At 36.4% G+C, this 20,503-nt stretch overlaps 1 protein-coding gene across 1 annotated transcript in view; it reads left to right on the forward strand.

Moving 5' to 3' along the window:
• The window catches only part of HIVEP1 (HIVEP zinc finger 1), a 165,872-nt gene that overhangs the window by 80,550 nt on the left and 64,819 nt on the right, over positions 1 to 20,503 (forward strand). The gene's annotated exons all lie outside the window — the stretch shown is intronic.

The following is a 20,503-nucleotide window of genomic DNA, read 5'->3' on the forward strand; positions in this document are numbered from 1 at the left end:
CAATCAGTATAACCATATCACAAAATTAAAAATCACCTTAAACAAATTAATATTTGAACAGTTGTAGACTTTGCTTTGTGAAATGTTTTAACTACATACCACATTCTTTGTTTCCCACGTATTAATATATTGCTAGTAGGAGTATGAAAGATTGCTGCAGCTCTTTTAAGGTCCTGTTTGAAATACTGTGCAATAACAATGAAAGCACCATATAAAGAATATAGATGGGTTTGGGTTCACCTGTGTGTGTACATATGTGTGTGTGTATGTGGTACGGTATTTTTTTGTAGTGAGAAAACCTGAAAACAACTAAAACAACCTGAATGCCAACCAGTGGAAGAAAAATTGAATAAATTGTACTCCATTCATATTTTGGAATATTATGCAGCTGTAAAAACAAACAAACAAACAAACTTTGTATCAATTTATTATTAATTGGGAAAAATGAAATTGCAATGTCACTTATAAAATATCCCTTTTTTTGTTGTTAAATAACAAAGCCACACATACATGTGTAAGTTTATATGGGATTGAACAAAGTTTGGAAGGATTTATACACAAATGTGTTTACAGTGCTGGGAGAAAGATGAGGTTGAGATGGTTAACTTTTGCCTATGTGTCTTTTTGCTGTTTCACTGGTTACAACAGATATAAGTTTATGTTAAAAATAAATACGTTAAAGAAAAAGAAGGATTTTCATGATAGAAAGCCTACTGATTATTTTTACAGGTGATATAAAAAATGCATTAGATGTATATAACAACACATGAAGGGAGGGAAGGGTAGCGAGTTGGATAGTGTTCCAGCACTTTCTGTTAATGAGTAAAATTGATTTTCCTTTTAATGCTGTGGGAAAATAGTTAAAGTTCTCTTAATGGCATTTATCTTTGATTTATTGTTTATTTTTCAATGTTATATCTTCTAATTACAGTGCAATATTTTGGCAGAGTAATTAAGCCAAGTAGGATTCTGATTGAAAGATACATATATAGAGATAGATATAGATATATATGTATATATCTTTTTAATCTAGTTAGATTACTGACTAGGTTTCTTTAAGGGAACTGATTCTCGCTCTCCGTGTTCTTCATTCTGTGGAGCTGCCTGTGAAGACTCCAGGGTTGTTTTGGGCTGGTCTTAATAGCTACACTGTGGTATGCAGCTACTCTAAAGTGTCTTCCTTCTCTCCCCCCTCTCCCTTTTCCATGGGAACTCTGGAAGATCTATTTCACATCTGACCCTTTAATGACACTCTTGCAGAAAAGCAAAGTCTAAAGAGAGTAGAGAAGTTTTTGCAGACATGTTTCCCTTTGGAAGGCTGAAGATCCCTGCCCCAGATTGCAGTAGGCATAAAGCATCTCAGACGTTCAGGCTCTAGGACGCCTTACTTTGTAAACTTCATTTGTCGTCCTCAACCTTTTTCAAATCTGGTAATGGTTTAGAGCTTCTTCAAGTAGCAAACTAAAATTGTACTTGTCTTCTTTTTTCCTTCTTTCTTACCCCTATGGCAAAGAGTGTAAAGAATAGTGAATTAAATGCCTGATAGGAAGGAGGAAAGGAAACAAAGGTTCTAGAAAAAGAAATTGGATAATGAGGTTCAGAATAATTGAGTGGGCTACATTTGGCAGGCTACGCTTGTTTAAGACTGAGGATGAATACCAAGTAAGTATTATTCTGCGCAGTTCACTGCTTAGAATTACTACTTCGCTTTCATTTTTACACCCAAATTCTGGGCAGATTAAAAAGAAAATAGTTTTCTTCTCAAATGTAAGTAAGAAATAGTATCAGTTCTTCTTTAACAACCTGAGGTAAAGTCTTTGAGTAATAGAGGTGTTGAGATTTCTCACATCTTTTCTTGCTGAGTTGTGTATTCTATTAAAGGACATTCATTTCTTCCTTCCACAAATATACTTCAGAAGAGACGGGGTCATTTCTTGTTTTTGTTGGTCACTATGGGTCATATATGAGAGATGACTTTTTCACTGTTTTGTCTGACCTGCTTTTGGTTTTCTCCCCCTGAAAATTTGACCAAATCTGGCTTTTTTCTATCATGCGAAAGGTTCTAAGACTTTTTCTGCATTGAAAATTCTGTCGTCCTTAACTCATTTTAGGTCCTTTCTACTCCCTCTCTCCTTTTTTTTTTAATTGTTAGGACAAGTAACTAATTTATTTTCAGAAACATCTAGCATAATGGCAGGCTCTTTGAAAAAATACTGCTCATCGATGGATTAAAAAATATCTTTCCTGTTTTCTAACATTTTAAGGAACAGTTAATCTGTTTAGTGTTAATATAGAGGCATAAAAATTGACTTTTCCCATCATACACCAGTAGCATAAAGAAGTACATTAAATTGTGTTAATGTACGTATCCTTTCTCTCTGCTTATGAATTAAAATCAAATAACTTTAATTTGATTTATTTTGATTTTAATCAATTTGTGGATAAATAAACAGCAGCAGCATTTGCACAGTTTTCCTTAATGTCATTGTCTTAACATGCATTGTGTTTGACGCTGTTTCTATAATTATTGAGGGAGATGTGAATAAAATAAATCATCACTGTCACAGACATGGAATAGGTATGGAATACACTGGGAAGAAATAAATAGATCAGTTAATTAGGAGAACTTTTGCAGATTGTCTCTTGAATAAGCTTTAATTTTTAATATGTTTAACATTATTATATAATATTTGATGTATACATAACAGATTATGCAGCGTAAGAATTCCGTGATTATCTTTGATTCCAACACCCAGTTTAAGAGCTAGAACATTCCCGGTGCTGTTGTATCTACCCGCATGCTCGCCCCTGTTTCATCCTGCCGTCTCCTTGACAGAAGTATTGCCCTCAGTTTTCTGTTCTGCATTTCAGTGCTTTAAAAAATAACTATATAAGTATTTATCCCCAAATAATATACTTCTTTATTTTGCCTGATTTTGAGCTTTAAAAAATGAATTATGTTATCGTCTTCTGCAGCTTTTGTTAGTCAGCATTGTTCCTAAGATCCATGCTGTTACTTGCAGCTATTTGTTTTCACAGCTGTAATAATAGTGTGTGAACTGATTTGTTGGTCCACACTTCTATTGATGGAATTGAGTTATTTCAACTTGTTTTTGCTGTCACAAACAATGCAGTTATGAGTATTCTCATATCCTGGTCCACATGCCTGAGTTTTCTAAGATATGTATTTAAAAAAAAAAAAAAGTTGCCGTCGAATCAGTTCAGACTCATGGCAGTCCCAGGTGTGTCGGAGTAGAACAGTGCTCCATCGGGTTTTCAATGGCAGATGTTTCCGAAGTAGATTATCAGGCTTTTCTTCTGAGGTGCCTCTGGGTGGACTTGAACTTCCAACCTTTGGGTTAGCAGCCCAGGCGTTAACCATTGGCACCACCCAGGGACTCCTAAGGCATATATATAAGGAATGTGAATGTTCAGCGTTATGAGATACGCTAAGTGGGTTTCCAAAGTGGTCGTATCAGTGTACACTCCCCCCGTCAGTGTCACTCTGCGCTCTCCAATACTTGGTATTGTCAGTCTTTTTAATTTTTGACAATCTAATGGGTATAATACGGTATTTTGTTCTGCTCTTGATTTATGTTTCCTTGATTACTGATAGTGTCAAGCATCTCATCATTTATATTCTACCTTCTTGAAATGCTTGCAGCTTTTTTTTTATTGAGCTGTTTGTCTATTTCTTAATATATTCAGGATAACACTTTATCTGTTTTATGTTTAATTTTTGTTTTTTTGGCTTAATTTTTCAGTCTGTGCCTTTTCATAAAGAGAAGTTCTCGATTTTAACATTGTCAGCCTACTAATCTCTTTCTTTTAGGTTAATTTTTTTTCCCCTAATTGTTGTTGATGCTTTGTTTTTTTGGTTTGCTTTTTGCCTTAAGAAATTCTCCCCTGCCACAATGTCTTATGTGTGGTTTTTCTCCTATATTTTCTTCTAAAAGTTTGTCTTTCACATTTCTGAATAAAAATCTATCTGGAGTTGATATTTTTTAAAATACACTGTGAGTTAGGGTTCCAGTTTCATTTTTTTTCCCGAAATGTATAACCATTTGTTCTTGCAACGTTTGTTGAGTGGATTCTTTCTTTACTGTCTTATATTAATTTTTCATATACGTACAGGTTTGTTTCTGAGCTCTGTTTTCTGTTCTGTTAGTCTGTTTGTCAATCCCTTACCAATATCACAATGTATTAATTACTGTACCTTATAGGAGCCCATGGGTGGCGCAAATGGTTAAGCCCCAGACTACTAACCAGAAGGCTGGCGGTTCAAACCCACTCTTCAGCGCCTTGGAAGACAGACCTGACGATCTGCTTCCGAACGATCACAGCCTTGAAACCTCATGGAGCACAGTTCTACTCTGCACACATGGGGTCTCCGTGAGCTGAGATTGATGCAGTGTCAACTAACAACAACATATGTTGATATACAGCACGGCAAATTTCCTCAGGTTATTCTTTTGCAGGAGTGTTTGGACTATTTCTAGGTTTTTGCTCATCCATTTAAATTTTAAAATTTAAAATCCATTTAAAATTTAAAAACTTGCTGGAATTGCATTGCTTGGGATTGTATCTAATTTGGGGCAAACTGACCATCTTCACTATCTTCAGGCTTCCTATCCATGAAGATGGTATATTTTTGATACTTGTGTTTTCTTTAATGTCTTGTAATTTTCTCTGTATGGGTCTTGTGCATATTTTGTTTGATTTATTTCTTAAAACTTAATTTTTTTCTGATTTCATTGATTTGTTTTCTCTTGTAAAAAAATGTTTACTCTGTTGTTAAAAAAAAAAATGCCGTCACTTTGATTTGACTGTTGCTAGCAAATAAAAATGTAATCTATTTTTGCATATTGATCTCATATCCAACTATCTGACTAAACTGTTATTCATTCTGAAAATTTGTCTGCATATGCTTTCATATTTTCTTATAGTCACACCAGCTGGGCATAATGAACATTTTACTTCTTCCTTTATAAATCATTGTTCCTTTTGTTTATTTTTTGTTTTGTTTTACCATATTGGCTCCAATAAAATGCCAACAGAAAACAGTAATGTTGGAATCCTTGTCTTGTTCTTGATTTTAAAGACAACATTCCTAATATTTCACCACTAAATTGATGTTTGCTGCCTTCTTTTGTGCGGGGGAGAGGATCTGTTTTATTTTTTAATAGCTTAATGAACGAGATTATCTTCTAATTTTGATTTGTTGTGTTTTCTTAAAATCATAAATGACTAGTTTTATCAAATGCATTTTCTTCATATGTGGATATAATCTTATAGTTTTTATCCTCTCATTTTAAACCTCACTTGCATTTTTTTTATAAAACCAATTTGGACATGATATTTAATCTTCACACTGCTGGAGTTAGTTTGTTAATATTTTGTGGAAGGTTTCTACTTCCCTGTTGAAGCGGTATTGGTCTATAATTTTATTTTCCTATAGGGTACCTTGTCTGATTTTGTTTTAAGGATATACTACTTCAGTAGAATGATCTGAAGATTTTATCCTCCTGTTCCCCCTGGAAGTGTTTGTTTAATATACAATGATAGCTTTATAGGTGAGTCTTAGAATATATTTCAATTTAGGGGGTGGAGTGTAGATTTTTTTAACTACCAATTCAAAGTATGTAATGACTATGGGACTACTTAGGCTTTCTATTTTCTCTTCGATCAGTTTTGATAAGTTAGTTTTTCTTATACTCTATGCATGTCATCTGAGTATTCACATTTATTAGCAAAAAGTCATTCATAGCATTCTTTTATTCCCTTTAATGGCTGCTGGATCTATATGTATATCCCCATTTTTTCATTGCTAATGTTCATTTGTGCTTTGTTCTCTTTTTCTTGATTATTCTTGCGAGAGGTTTGTCTGTTTTAGTCTTTTCTTACTGTACCAACACCTTGTTGCTCTACTGTATCGTCATTTTTAGTTTTATTAAATTTTACTGTTTGTCTCCTCTCCCCTTTCTTTTTCTAATTATTGTTATTCACATTCTTAAGTTGGAAGCTTAGCTCATTAATTATTAAATCTTTATTCTTTTCTAACAGGATCACTTAAAGCTATTAATTTCCTTCTAAGTATTGATTTTGCTATATCGTACAGGTTTTTATATTTTCTAGTTTCATTAGTTGCTATGCTGGTTTCATCTTTGACCTTCTGTTAGAATTCTTCACCCACATGGATGGGAATTTCATTTAGGGCTTCCCCCCACCCCCCTCCCCACTAGTTTCTGACTTAATTACATTGTGCTAGTAATTGTTTTTATAAAACCAGCTAGAATTTCTACAGTTATTTATTTCCTCTCTGTTTCTGAGTACTGGATCAAAATTTTTAGGGAATGTTATATGAAAATAATTCTGGATTTTATGTGAGAAATTTAGAAGTCATCACTTTACAGATGAAAAGGCTGACTTTGACAGGTGTTAAACAACCTTACACAAGGGGTTCAAGGGTGTATAACCAGAAAGTGGCACGAGGAAGACTCAAGCCCGGGTCTTGGGCTGTGCTTTTCTAATATTATTCCACATTGTCCCTGGATAAGAGCTATATGTTCTAGGGTTGGTTGAATCTGTAGTAAGTCACTCCTGTTCTGAATTACCTTTTGAATGATAAGATTATGATAACAATCACTTCCAAAAATGTTGAGATGATCCAGGAAAAGTTTGTTAGGATTCAGACAATAAGCATAGAAAAAGGTGTGGATTTTAGATTAGCTTGCAGTGTGATTTTCACAGTATTAGGTCTCAAACAACAAAAACCAGAAATCACCACCATCATTACTGTTGTTTCCTTACAGTAGCAATGGTATCTCTGTGACATTACATACTCCAGCCATCAGAACATTTTTATTTAAAAAATAGTTTTTGTTACTCATCTATTTTACCTTGTATGTCAGGGTAATAGGTCATAAGCATATATAAACAGCCGTTTGGGTTAAGGGAAATAGAAAGTAATCTGTACAGGTGAAAATAACTGAATGATACTAAGTCTTGCTCCAAGGAGTCAGTTGACAAGTAGGATTAATGTTAACATAGGCATAATTTATGCCCTGGAATACCCTTGTGATATCTGGGAAGCTTGAGGGGAGTTAAGTTCCTGTGTAAAACTAGACTGCATAATTCAGAAGCAAGAGTGACAGGCTAACGAGGAGCAGAAAACGAGATCGTGAACTCTATAATTAGCCTGCCAACAAGAAAGCTCCAGTTTGCGCACCTGCTTTCCTAAGTCAGTTTTTATGAAGATGCTGCTTGCGACAGGAGTGAGTTTTCAAGGAGTAAAAAATATGGTGACTTTTTTTTTTAAATACCCCATATGGTATTAAAAAATTAAATGAGTGCTGATTTGGAATGATATTTTATGTTAATAAAGCAATGGCATTGTCTTCCTTAAAAATTCTACTAAGTATAATAATTAAGAAACTGCAAGGCCATAGTCTTAGAAATTTTGGGTGACAAAGTCCTCCCTAAGAAAGACTAAACCTAGGTGGCATAATGGAAAAGTTGGACAGCTTTGATTAAATGAAAATGAATAATGTTAGCACTAAATAAAAGGAAAGATAAAAACAAATGTTTTAAACCAGTCTGGGAGGAAATATGTGCAGTTTAACAAAACTTGGTCATCTTAGTTAAACTGTTATAAGTTTAGAAGGGCATTAGCAGTTTATAAAATGAAAGCTCACACTTGGTGCCGCCAGAGGGAAGGCTAGTGTAATATTTTAATAAGATTCTGAACTATAAAATATTTCTAAAGGAATGCAGATATATTATTTTAGCATTATAGTAACGCTAACTAGTTTAGTATGTATTTTTGGCAAGTTGTGGTACCTGGGTTTATAATGTATTTTAATGAGCATGCTTAATGGGTGTTTGTTTTAAACAAAAATGTTTAGAATTTTTTCTCTCAATGTTAAATGCCCTAAAAAATTCTTCACATTGTCTTTGTAAAGTTGTTAGTTCATTTATTTATTCATTAAATTTTTATTGTGTTAGCCATTCATTTTAGCCTTGGGAAATAGGAAAGAGAAAGTCTAAACCCTCAGAACCCACAGGCTTGTAAATACTTTAACCCAGCCCTTGCCCAAATTATCCTAAAATCTGAATTGGTAGAGAAAAAAATTCGTGAGTTTTTATGTAGACTCGCAGCAGTGCCTAACAAATCCCCCTTGGGAAAACAACAACAGATTTTCCACCTCTTAGTGAAGACAGTCATCTCCTTTTTCCTTTAATAATGTATTACTTAAATTTTCAAAGTTAAATATTCAGGTCTCATGAAGTGTTGTCTGATTAAGTAATAGACAGTCAGCTTGAATTACAGAAAAATTACTATTGTATGTGTTAATTATTTGTACAGTATGCATGAGTTAGAGGTATCATATGTCAACCCTGTCAGTATTTTGGGATTTAGAACTACCAAATCCCAAGCGATCCTTGCCTTTCTGATAAAGCTAGACTGTCAGTTTTATAAAAGATGGTTTGCATAATGATAAATAAACCAGTTTTAGTACCTTTGTGTAAAATAAGTGTCTTTAAATAGTCTGTCCTTGTTGTGTTTAAAGGCAAAACATTAAAACTTTGCTTCCTGTGGAATTTGAGAAGCAAAAAATCATCATTATTTCCTAACAGTGGAAGCGGTTACTATCTATTGAGCCATTTGTTAGAGACTTAAATAGCTAACATGATTTTAATTTTATAGGATAATTTGAAGGAAGTCTTGCATTGCATTCTCATAACATATTTCATTGAGTTCAGAATGCTATTGATTGTAAGATGCACGGTTATTTTATGCACCATTAAAAAAGAAAAAAGTCACTGCCAATTTAAGTCATTACACAGTGCTCTTATAATTGATTATGAGATGCATACCCAAGTTCAGGGAGGTTAAAATGTTAAAAAAAAAATTTTTTTTTTTGTCTTGGATTCTATTCAGTGTGACTTTATGCCCACTGCTGCATTTTTTGACAAGAGGTGAAGTAGTTCAGATAATGATGTGATGGAGGACAGCCCTCGAAGGACTGTGACAGACACAGGAATGGATCTTATCCTGTCAGTTCATTTCGAGATTCATGGGAGAGTGATCAGGCAAAGAAAAAACCCAGGTTTTGCTTGTTTAGCTCATTCTCTTGGGTTCTTAGAGGAGTGACGTCATGGCATAGTCCTCCGCATTTCTGTATAAATCACATGACAGGCGACTGAGGAGGGCTACATGCTGCTGTTGATCTGTTCAGGCTTTCTCCAGCTTTGCTGCTGTTTGCACACATGGAGCAACAGAAACCACGACGAGCTCGGGTGTGTGTTGCCCACGCAGAGACTTGTTCTTTCCCTCATGTTTCCTCAGATCTGAGGAGGCAGTGGACATGCTGCATAAAACTGAAGACTATAACTCAAGGGGAGAAAGGATAGAAAATAAAAGTGAGGAAAGGCAGGATAAATGGAAGACAGATAAGAATTGGAAGCTGAGATGTTGTAGAAAACAAATTGAAAAAACAAAAAAGGCAGAAGAGCTATGGTAATAACAAAGTACCATTTCACCAAAGTATAGTTTTCTTTTGTTTCTATCTGACTATTTAGAATGTATTTTGTGGGGCTCTCCTGTATCTCAAATTTTGAAGGATAATCACTTAAAATTTTGCTCTGACCACCAAGTGGGGGATATAAAATTATTTTTTTCAAGCAAAGGTTTGGAGGCAGCAAGTGAAATTCTCTGGATGAGTGGGGAAAGGCAGGAAGAGACTAAAGAATGTTTAAATGAAAACAAATGTTATGTAGTAAATATTTATGCATGGTCTGATATTTTGACATTAAATGGGGAGATAGATTTGACCAGACTGAGTAACAGATTGAATGAGGAGTTCAGCATATTGCATCCGCGGGAGAAAGAGGGAATGTTCTAAGTCTCTGGCTTGGCTGAGTGTATTTATTTCAGGAGCTACACCACCTAGCAGGTACTTAGCCTCTTAGGACACATTTAACAAACCCTTTCTTGGCTTTCCATGGCTCTTAAAATGAAGATAAAATAATATAACATGGCCTGTAAGACCCTCATCTCACCTCACTCCTTCCTCCCCCTCTTCCCCAGCCATACCCTTCTCCTCGTCACTCCTCCAATTCACCTTTGCCCACTCTCATGTCCCCAGCAGCTTCTGATGCACACAGTAGGTTTTTGACATATAATTATTGAATAAATGAAGATGGGTTGGTTGGGTGGGTAGATAAGTGGATGATAGATTCCTTCATGTAACAGGACTTTTTTTTAGAAAATGTATTACTAAGAAAATACTATTGCTTTCTTCTATTTCTAAAGTGTGATTCAATATACGTATTTTTATTTCTCTGGATGTAACCAAGATTTATATATCTGAAGTAAATAGTTTCATTATTTTAAATTACCTTTTACAGTGAGTGATATGTATAAATAGTTTATGTATGTCATACTAACAAAAATAGATACTTTAGTCTTTAACCTTTAATAGAGACTGCGGACAGCTACTACAAACTAACCTTCCCGTGATTTGATTTAAACACTTGAGACTACAAGCGTTCTTGGTGTAGTTACTTTGCAATGTAATGACTTCTTAGTTGACATGGTGGTGTCAGAGGTTGTGATGTTCTGAAGAATTGAGGAGGCCAGATTTCTGAAGGTGTAACACTGTAACTCAAGAGCCTCATGGTAGAACTGTTTATCACATAGATTTCACATTTCCCTGACTTGGTAGTAAGACTTTTCTTGCTAAATTAGGTTCACTGGTGTGCTGATAAACCAGCTCTACAGGGATGAAATTTAAAAAAAAAAAGGATTTGTGGTATTTGCTGATGGGGTGAAAAATACTCCCACCGTGGCCAATTTCAAGCTTACAAATTTTGGAATATTTAACAGTAGAACAGCCTTCATTGCTTAGAGAAATTGTTATCGTACTGCAGTCTTCTTGTGGATTTAGCTATAGGAGGAGAGAGACATAGTACCAAAGAGTCTTAACCCTAGGTTTAGAGACAGGACTTTCTTTGAGAAATCACCGATGTCTTTGGAATCTTTCTCATGAACGAAAAGCAAAAGGATATAAATTTGAATGACCTTCAGGGCAGGGAAATGTGATTGTTTAAAATTATTGTTTGAATCAAAGGCTGAGTCAATGATTTTCTTAAACCTGCAGAAATACATCGGAATATTTGGTTTTATTGTTAGTGTCAGCTGTCTTGTTGACAGCATTCAGATTTTTATCTCATGCTTCTCCAGCTCACTGTGTTTTTGTAGAAACCATATTATAAGACATTAAAGCAACTTATAAAAATAGAAAATGTGCTTATTTCGTAGCACTGATTTCAACAGTTGCCACTTTTTAAATTATATTTGCTAACTAGGCTGTAGCATAGCCAGAGAGAACTTGTCTTGAGGTGCAAGGTTGCTCTTAGCATTTTCTCTGAGGTGCTTGTTAGAAGCCAGGCAAAAGCGCACTTATCGGCTTGTTGTTATTGTTATTAGTAGAGGTTATTTTTTAGAGCAGTTTTAGGTTTACAGAAAAATTGCAAGTAAAGTTGTCGTCGTTAATTGTCTTCTAGTCAGTTCTGATTCATGGTGACCCCAAGAGTTACAGAATAAAAGTACTCCATTGGGATTTCTTGGCCGTAATCTCAACGAAAGTAGATCAACAAGCTTTTTCTTTTCTTTAGTACTGGTGGGGAGGTTCAGATCCCATATACTTTGCCTGCCTCCCTCCCCTCAAGTCTCCCTATTAATTTAATGTCTTACATTGGTATGGTACATTTCTTAAAAAATTGAACCAATGTTTATACATTATTGTTCACTAGAGTCCATAGTTTAAATTCGGGTTCATCTTTGTGTTGAATAGTCCTATGGATTTCTGACAAATGCATTATGTCATGTAACCACCATTACAGTACCATACAGAATAGTTTCCCTGCCCTAAAAATGCCCTGTGCTCCATCTCTTCATCCCTCTCCTCTCGCTGAACCCTGGCCACCGCTGATGTTTTTACTGTCTCTGTCATTTTACCTTTCCCAGAATGCCGTATAGTTGGGAGTATGCAATATATCACTTTTTCAGACCGGCTTCTTTCACTTAGCAATATGCTATGAAGTTCCCTCCGTGTGTTTTCCTAGCCAGTTAGCTCACTTCTTTTCATGTCTGAATAATACTCCACTGTATGGGTGTACCACAGTTTGCTTATTCATTCACGTATTGAAGGACATCTTGATTGCTTTGAGCTGTTCGTTATTATGAATAAAGCTGCTATAACCGTTCATGTGCAGGTTTTTGTGTGAATGTATGTTTTCAGCCCGTTTGGATGCATATAAGGACTGTGATGCTGGTTTTATGGTTAGCCTGTGTCTAAACATTTCTTTGTAAGAAACTGCTAGACTGTCTCCCAAAGTGGCTGTACTGTTTTGCATTCCCACCAGCAACGAGCGAGCGTTCCTGTTGCTCCACATCCTAGCCAACATTTGGTGTCACCAGTGTTTTGCATTTTAGCCGTTCTGGTGCGTTTGTAATGGTATATTATTGTTGTTTTAATTTGCAATGATGTTGAGCATCTTTTTATATGCTTATTTGTCATCTGTGTATCTTTAATGAAGTGTCTGGGCAGATCTTTTGCCCATTTTGTAATTGGGTTGTTTTCTTATTGTTGAGTTTTAAGGTTTTTTTGTACATTTTGGATACAATTTTTTTTAATTGCTCAAAATATACACACAAAATATGCTGCCATTTAATAATTTCTGCACATATTGTTCAGTCACAATGGTTACATTCTTCACATTGTATCGACGTGCTCCTTATTTCTGCTCTTGTTGTTTCACCCCCATTAATTTGGACTCACTTCCCCATAAACTTCTCATCTGTGCTTTAGAGTTACTGTACCTTCGATCTCATAAAGATACTTTTTTTTTTTTAAGTGCAGTACTTAATGGTGGCATTCTTTACTTTTTGAACTAAAGTTGTTTGTTTAAAGATGACTTCAGGGGATAGTTCGTTTCAGGGTTTGAAGAGTTTTCCATGGCAGTAGTCTTGGGGGTTCCTACAAGTTTTTTAGCAGAGGTGGATTGACACAGTGGCTGCAACAATGGGCTGAAACATCCCTACCATTATGAGGATGGTTCAGGACCTAGCAACGTTCGTTCTGTTATACATGGTGTCTCTATGAGTTGGAACCGACTCGATGGCACCCAATGCCAGCATGTGTTTGGGAAATATTTCTCCCAGTCTGTGCCTTGCCTTTACATATCTCAGCAGTGTATTCTGCTAAGTTTTTAATTTTCATGAAGTCCAACTTAACTAGTTTTTCTTTCATGGATCATGCTTTTAGTGTTGTACCTAAAAAGTCATTGCCAAACCCAGTGTCACCTGGATGTTCTCCTAGATGTTGTGGAGTTCTGTGTTTTACATTTAAGTCTGTGATCCATTTTGAGTTGGTTTTTATGAGAGATGTAAGGTCTGTGTTTAGATTCGGTTTTTTGCATCTGGATGTCTAGTTGTTCCAGTACCATTTGTTGGAAAGATTCTCTTTTCTTCATTAAGTTACCTTTTCTCCTTTGTCCAAAAAAAAAAAAAAAAACAAAAACAAAAACCCAAACCCATTGCCACTGAGTCGATTCTGACTCATAGCAACCCTATAGGACAGAGTAGAACTGCTCCATAGGATTCCAAGGAGCAGCTGGTGGATTCAAACTGCCAACCTTTCGGTTAGCAGCCAAAAGCTTAACCACTGTGCCACTAGGGCCCCGAAAATCAGTTTACTATATTTGAGTATTTCCTTTCCCCCACATCAAAGGCTAGAGGGGGCCTAAGTTGGATATTTTCCTTCCCCCGTGTTAGTTTAAAACCCCACTGCCATCAAGTTGAGTCCAACTTACAGCGACCCTATAAGACAGGGTAGAACTGCCCCATAGAATTTCCAAGGCTGTAATCTTTATGGAAGCAGACTGCCACAGCTTTCTCCTGTGGAGCAGCTGATGGGTTTGAACCGCCGACCTTTTGGTTAGCAGCTGAGCGCTTAACTGTTGTGTCACCAGGGCTCCCCTAAGAGGACTAGCAATCCAATAACATGGTACTCCATTTGTGACATTTGAGATTTTCTGGGCCACTGCAAGTTGCCGTTCGTGTAAAGTTTGGTCTACATCCATTTCTCCCTTATTGCGGGAATGAAGCCCACATAGGTTTTAATGGCATGCCTTGGTTTCTGTCATTTGTACCCTTAGCTCCTTTAGGTTGTTAGAAGAACTGCTTAGCATTACGGATGTTCCTTCTGGATAAGCAGACACCCCCCGAGCAGAAGGACCCACTATGCTGATCTCACCTTTTGGACTTTTATCCTCTCCTGGATCTTGGCGCAGTGATTTTTCGCTGTCTTCTTAATGTTTCAATTTCTTCAAGCAGAGAATTTTATACTTTTGTCTATTCTGTTGTCCTTAGTAGAAGATTTTCTGAATGACTTAATTCACTGTTATTAAAGGCAGAAGTCCCTTGTAAAAGTTGTTTATATATTAAGAATATCAGCCCTTTGACCTGTAAGTGCAAATACTTTTCTCAGTTTATCATTTGCTTTTTTTAAGGTAAAGTTTTGTGTGTGTGTGTGCACGCACGCATGTGTGTATCTAGACAGTTTAATTTTTATACGTTCAAATCTATCAGTCTTTTAAAATAGTTTTTCTTTTGCTTGTTTTTTCGCTTAAAAAATGTATACCTATTCCCAGGATCAGCTAAATATTCATCCATATTTTTCTAGTTATTTCTATGGTTTCATTTTTTACATTGAACCATTGAGCTTATTTTGGTACATGATGTTTGCTTAAAATTTCCTTTTATTTTATCTTACCATGTATGGAACCTTCATGACATATTTAAAAACAAATATATCATCCTTTTCCCAAGATTTTGAAATATACCACTTTTTCATATCTAAATACATATATATGATGTGGTCTTTCTGCAAGCCTTTTGCTTAACTGTTGGTCTGATCTTGAGAAAACACCTTACTGTTTAAATGATCATTTAATATCTTTCCAGGTAGTTGACTTGACATAATTCTTTTTCAGAGTTTTATTGTCTAATTTTGAATGTTTGTTCTTCTGAATGAAGATTAGAGTCACGTCACTGTTCAAAGAAAATAAAAACAAAATCTTTTTTACTGTTTGAAATTGTATAAAATTTGAAAATTAACATCTTCAAAACATTGGTTCTTTCGAAGAGCATGGTGTAAAGAGCATAGTGTGTTTTTTCATTTTGTAAGTCTTTTTTTTTTCCTTAATTGTATCAGAAAACCTTTGAAATTTTTTGCATGTTCTAAATATTTTGTGTTAAATTTATTTATAGGCATTTTCTAATTTTGTTGCTATTATAAATAGTATTTTTCCATTGTATTTTATAGCTATTTATTTTTGATCTTGGGGAAAAGATTGCTATTTGTAGTATTTTTAATAAGTAGCTACCTCTCATTAGATACAACTGGTTTTCAGTTATTTCTCTTGGGTTTTCTAGGAGGTAGTTATACAATCAGCAACTAATACTGTTTTCTTTCTTAGTATAATATCTCCTTTCTTTTTATTCTTTTATTGCATTAGCTAGATCATCTAGAGAAGTGATAAAAAATAATAGTGGTCATTGCAAGAATTCCCTCGTTGTTCCAGACTTCAGTGAAGATTTCTCTAGTGTTTGATTTTGAGTGTTTTATTCTTTATCATGTTTTCCTACTTTGTTAAAGTCTTGTTTTGATTTTTCTAACTCCTCTTGAGACTTCCTCTTTGACTCCTAGGCTATTTAGAAGTGTGTTGTTTAATTTCCAAATATTTGGGGATTTTCCAGATGTCTTTCTGCTATTCATTTCTAGAGTTTCATTTCATTGTGGTCAGAAAATATACTTCATATTTTTTTTTGTTTTGTTTTGTTTTTTAACTTCATTGAAATTTCTTTTATGGCTCAGAATGTGGTCTATCTTGGTGAATGTTCCCTGTGCACTTGAAAAGAATGTATTTGGCTATCGAATGAAGACTTCTGTGTCAGGTCAAGTTGGCTGATAGTATTGTTCAGGCTATCTATGTCTTTACTGATTTTCTATCTATACATTTTATTAATTCCTGAGAGAGAAGTGAAGTCTCTAACTCTAATTTTGGATTTATCGTTTTCCTTTCAGTTATACCAATTGTCACGTCATGTTTTTTGAAGCTGTGTGGTTAGGTACATGTACATTTAGGATTAATATCATCTTGGTGAATTGTGCCCTTTTTTCATTATGTAACGTGGTTCTCTCTTGGCTCCTGGTGATGTTCCTTATTCTGAAGTATGCTCTGTCTGCTATTCATACAGCCATTCCAGGCTGCTTTTCGTTGGTGTTTGCATGGTATATCTTCATCCTTTTACTTTCAACCTCTCTGTTTTTATACTTGAAGTAGATTATTTGTAGGCAACCTATACTTAGGTCTTGCTTTTTATCCAGTGTGACAATCGCTAACTTTTAATTGGGATGTTTAGACTGTTTATATTTAACTGATTTTTCTATGTTTCCTAAATTTATTTTTCTATTTTTCCCGTCTGTTCTTTGTTCCCTTTACTTCTTTTGTGGCCTGTTGTAGGATTATTTTATAGTGACTCCATTTTTGTCTCCACTGTTGGCTTATTAGTTATATATTATTTTAATTAGTAGCTCTGGATTTTACAATATACACCTTTAGTTTATAACAATTTGCCTTCAAATATTATGATACCACTTCAGATATAGTATAAAAACCATATAACATCATATTTCTAATTCTTCACACCCTCTGTGCCATTATTGCCATACGTTGTAGATATGCTGTAAACTCCATAAAGCAATGTTGCTATTTTTGCTTTAGGCCAGTGCTATACCATAGATCGTTCTGTGATGATGGAAACGTTCCGCTGTGTGGTAGCCAAGAGCCGCATGTGGCCAGTGGCTGCCTGTATTAGTTTTCTATTGATGTGTAACAAATTGCCACAGACTTTGCTGTTGTTGTCAGCTGCTGTCAAGTCGATTTCGACTCAGCTGCTCCATAGGGTTTTCAGTGTCTCTGACCTTATGGAAGCAGATCGCCAGGCCTGTCTTCAGAAGCACCCCTTGGTGGATTTCCAAGGAGCGGCTGGAGGATTTGAACTGCCAACCTTTTGGTTAGCAGCCAAGCTCCTAATCACTGTGCCACCAGGGCTTCAACCCCTAAAACAACACATATTGATTATTTTACAGTTCTGTAGGCCAGAAGTCTGACACGAGTTTCACCAGGCTATAACCAAGGTGTCAACAGAATTGTGCCCCTTTCTGGAGGCTCTAAGGGGAAATCTGTTTCTTTGCTCATTCAGGTCGTTGGCAGAATTAAGTTCCTTGTGGCTGTGTGCCTGAGTTCCTCCTGTCCTTGCTGGCTGTCAGGTGATGATCATCCCCAGCTTCTAGAGGCCATCTGCATTCCTTGTATCGTGGCCCCCTCCTCCCATCTTCAAAGCCTGCAACAGCGGGTCGAGACCCCTCTCACATTTCGAATCTGTCTCCTGCCTCCACTGTTGTTTAATCTCCTTGATTTTAGCTGGCAAGACGTTCTCCGTTTTTAAGGGCTCATTCGATTAAATTGTAAGGACTCGTAATAATCTAGGACAATGTCTCTATCTCAGGGTCCGTAACCTTATCACATCGACAAGGTGATGTAAGGGAGTATGTTCACAGGCTCTGAGGATTAGGGGGTGGACATTTTGCAGGGCCGTTTCCTTGCCTGCCACTCCAGCGTATTAGACAGTGCAGCTGTAGACTGTATTATCTTTTAAAGTGATTAAAAATTTTTAAACTGTAAAAAATTCTTTTTGAAATTTCTTTTTATTAGTACCATTTCCAGAACTCTCCATTTATATGTATGTGTCCAGGTTTGAGGCTGTCATTATACTCCTTTTGCGCCTGTATTATTTCTTGTAGTACAAGTCTGCTGGCACTGCGTTCCTCAGCTTTTGTTTTTGTTTTTATTTGCCTTAATTTTTGAAAGCTGTTAATGCTTTGGTATAGAATTCTGGGTCAACAGTTTATTTTTTCTCTGAGTAGTGTGAAAATATCACTCCATAGTTTCTGATGAGAAGTCTGATTTAATTTTTGTCTTTGATTCTCTGTATGTAATTTGCTTTTATCCCCTTTGACTGCCTTCAGGATTTTCTTTTCTTTCTTTCCTTTTGCTCTGTCCGTTTTTTCTTCTTTCCTTTTTTTTCCCTCCTCTTCCTCCTCCTCCACCGGCTCCCCCATCGTCCGGCAACATCAACTTTCTGATCAGCTCAAGAAAAGTTCTGACTTTAGTGGTTTATCTGGCTTTTTCTTATTGTTAGTGTGAGAACACCATTCTTCTCAGATTTCTACATCCCGAAGCAGATCTAGCTATTTTTATTTTTACAAATGAGGAACGGATGTTGAGTTTTATTAGATATCTTTTACCTTCATTCACAATGGTCATATGAGTTTCTCATTTAAATTCCTGATATGGTGAAATGCCTGATATTCAACTTACCCTTTGTTTTTTCTTACTTAATTTCTTCATTAACAAATATTGTTGAAGCACATATTAATGGCTAAATGTATAGGGATGAAGAGTAGAGACAAAGTCTTAGAGAGCTTATGTCCTAACTGGGGAGATGGATGAAAACATGTGAACCGATAAATATGAAGGAAGAGGGCAGGGCAGGTGGGCTTCCCAGAATTCTTCTCTCACTGAGGAATCCCTGGGTGGTGCAAACAATTAAGCACTCGACTACTAACTGAAAGATTGGTTATTCAGACCCACCCAGAGGCACCTTGGAGAAATGGCCTGGCGATCTGCTTCCAAAAGGTCACAGCCTTGAAAACTCCATGGAACATAGTTCTTCTCTGACACACATGGGGTCCCCATGAGTCGGAATGAACTCAGCGGTAACTGGTTAGGTTTGGTTTCTCCTTCTCCACAGCATTCTCTCTGTGTACTTTTACAAAAACAGCTATCACTGTGCACTCCCAGATCTATGTCTCTAGCCCAGATCTCTCCCTAGGGAAAGGAAAGAATATACATGTATATGTTTATTATGTCATAATATTCATATTGCTATGTAATCTTTGTAATTATTTTAAATGGTTGTATAACGTTACGTTAAGTGCCTATGCCATAATTAGCCTAACCACTTCGCTCTTGAAATTTCTAGTCCTGCATTTCCAGCTACTGTTTACAATTCTGCACATGTGTGTTTAGTTGACAGTTCGGTAGAATGGAAAGTGAAAATGATTTTTTTTTTTCCTCTCAAACTCACTCAGTCCTCCCAGGTACAGGTGGAACACTGCAGATCTTTCTCAGGCTTTCTTGCTTTAAATCAGAGACCTACTATCACTACCTGACCAAAATTTGTGCTCTCAGTTGTTAGAAAACAGGTAGTGTCTTGTGTTCCCAAGGCCCAAAAGACAGCCAGACTTTTTCACGCTGATGTGTCTCTCTAAACCTGGAGAACAAAAAATGAAGGCAGGATTTTAAACACACTTTTAGGTTATCATTTACAATACCCTAGTGGCTCAGTGGTTAAGCGTTCGGCTGCTAACCAAAAGGTTGGCAGTTCGAATCCACTGTCCACTCCTTAGAAACACTATGGGGCAGTTCACCTCTGTCCTGCAGGGTTTCTGTGAGCCAGAATCGACTTGATGGCAATGGCTATTACCTACTGTCTTGGTTATCTAGTGCTGCTATAACAGAAGTACCACTAGCGGTTGGCTTTAACAAACAGCAATTTATTCTCTCATAGTCTGGGAGGCTAGAAGTCCAAATTCAGGGAGCCAGCTCTAGGGGAAGGCTTTCTCTCTCTGTCGACTCTAGAGGAAGTTCCTTGTCATCAGTCTTGACCTGATCTAGGAGCTTCTCAGTGCAGGGACCCCAGGTCCAAAGGACACATTCTTCTCCTGGCTCTTGTTTCTTGGTTGTATGAGGTCCCCCCATCTCTCTGCTCACTTCTCTGTTTTATATTCCCAAAGAGATTGACTTAAGGCACAGCCTAATCTTGTAGATTGAGTCCTACCTCATTAACATAACTGCCTCTAATCCTGCCTCATTAACATCAGTAGAGGTAGGATTTACAACACATAGGAAAATCACAGCAGATGACAATGATGGACATCCACACAGTACTGGAAATCATGTCTGTTTTAGTCATCTAGTGCTGCTGTAAGAGAAATACCACAAGTGGATGGCCTTAATAAAGAGAATTTATTCTCTTCCAGTCGAGCAGGCTACAAGCCTAAATTCAGGGCATCAGCTGTAGGGGAAGGCTTTCTCTCTCTGTCGGCTCTGGAGGAAGGTCTTCCCTTGGTCTGGAAGCATCTTAGTGCAGGAACCTCAAGTCCAAAGGACACGCTCTGCTCCCGGAACTGCTCTCTTGGTGGTATGAGGTTCCCATATGTCTCTGCTCGCTTCTCTCTTTTATATCTCAAAAGCGATGGGCGTCAGACACTGTCCAATCTTGTAGACCTCATCAGTATAACTCCCG

The sequence above is a fragment of the Trichechus manatus genome, unplaced genomic scaffold, assembly GCF_000243295.1.
Source record: "Trichechus manatus latirostris isolate Lorelei unplaced genomic scaffold, TriManLat1.0 scaffold00103, whole genome shotgun sequence".
Lineage (NCBI taxonomy): Eukaryota > Metazoa > Chordata > Mammalia > Sirenia > Trichechidae > Trichechus > Trichechus manatus.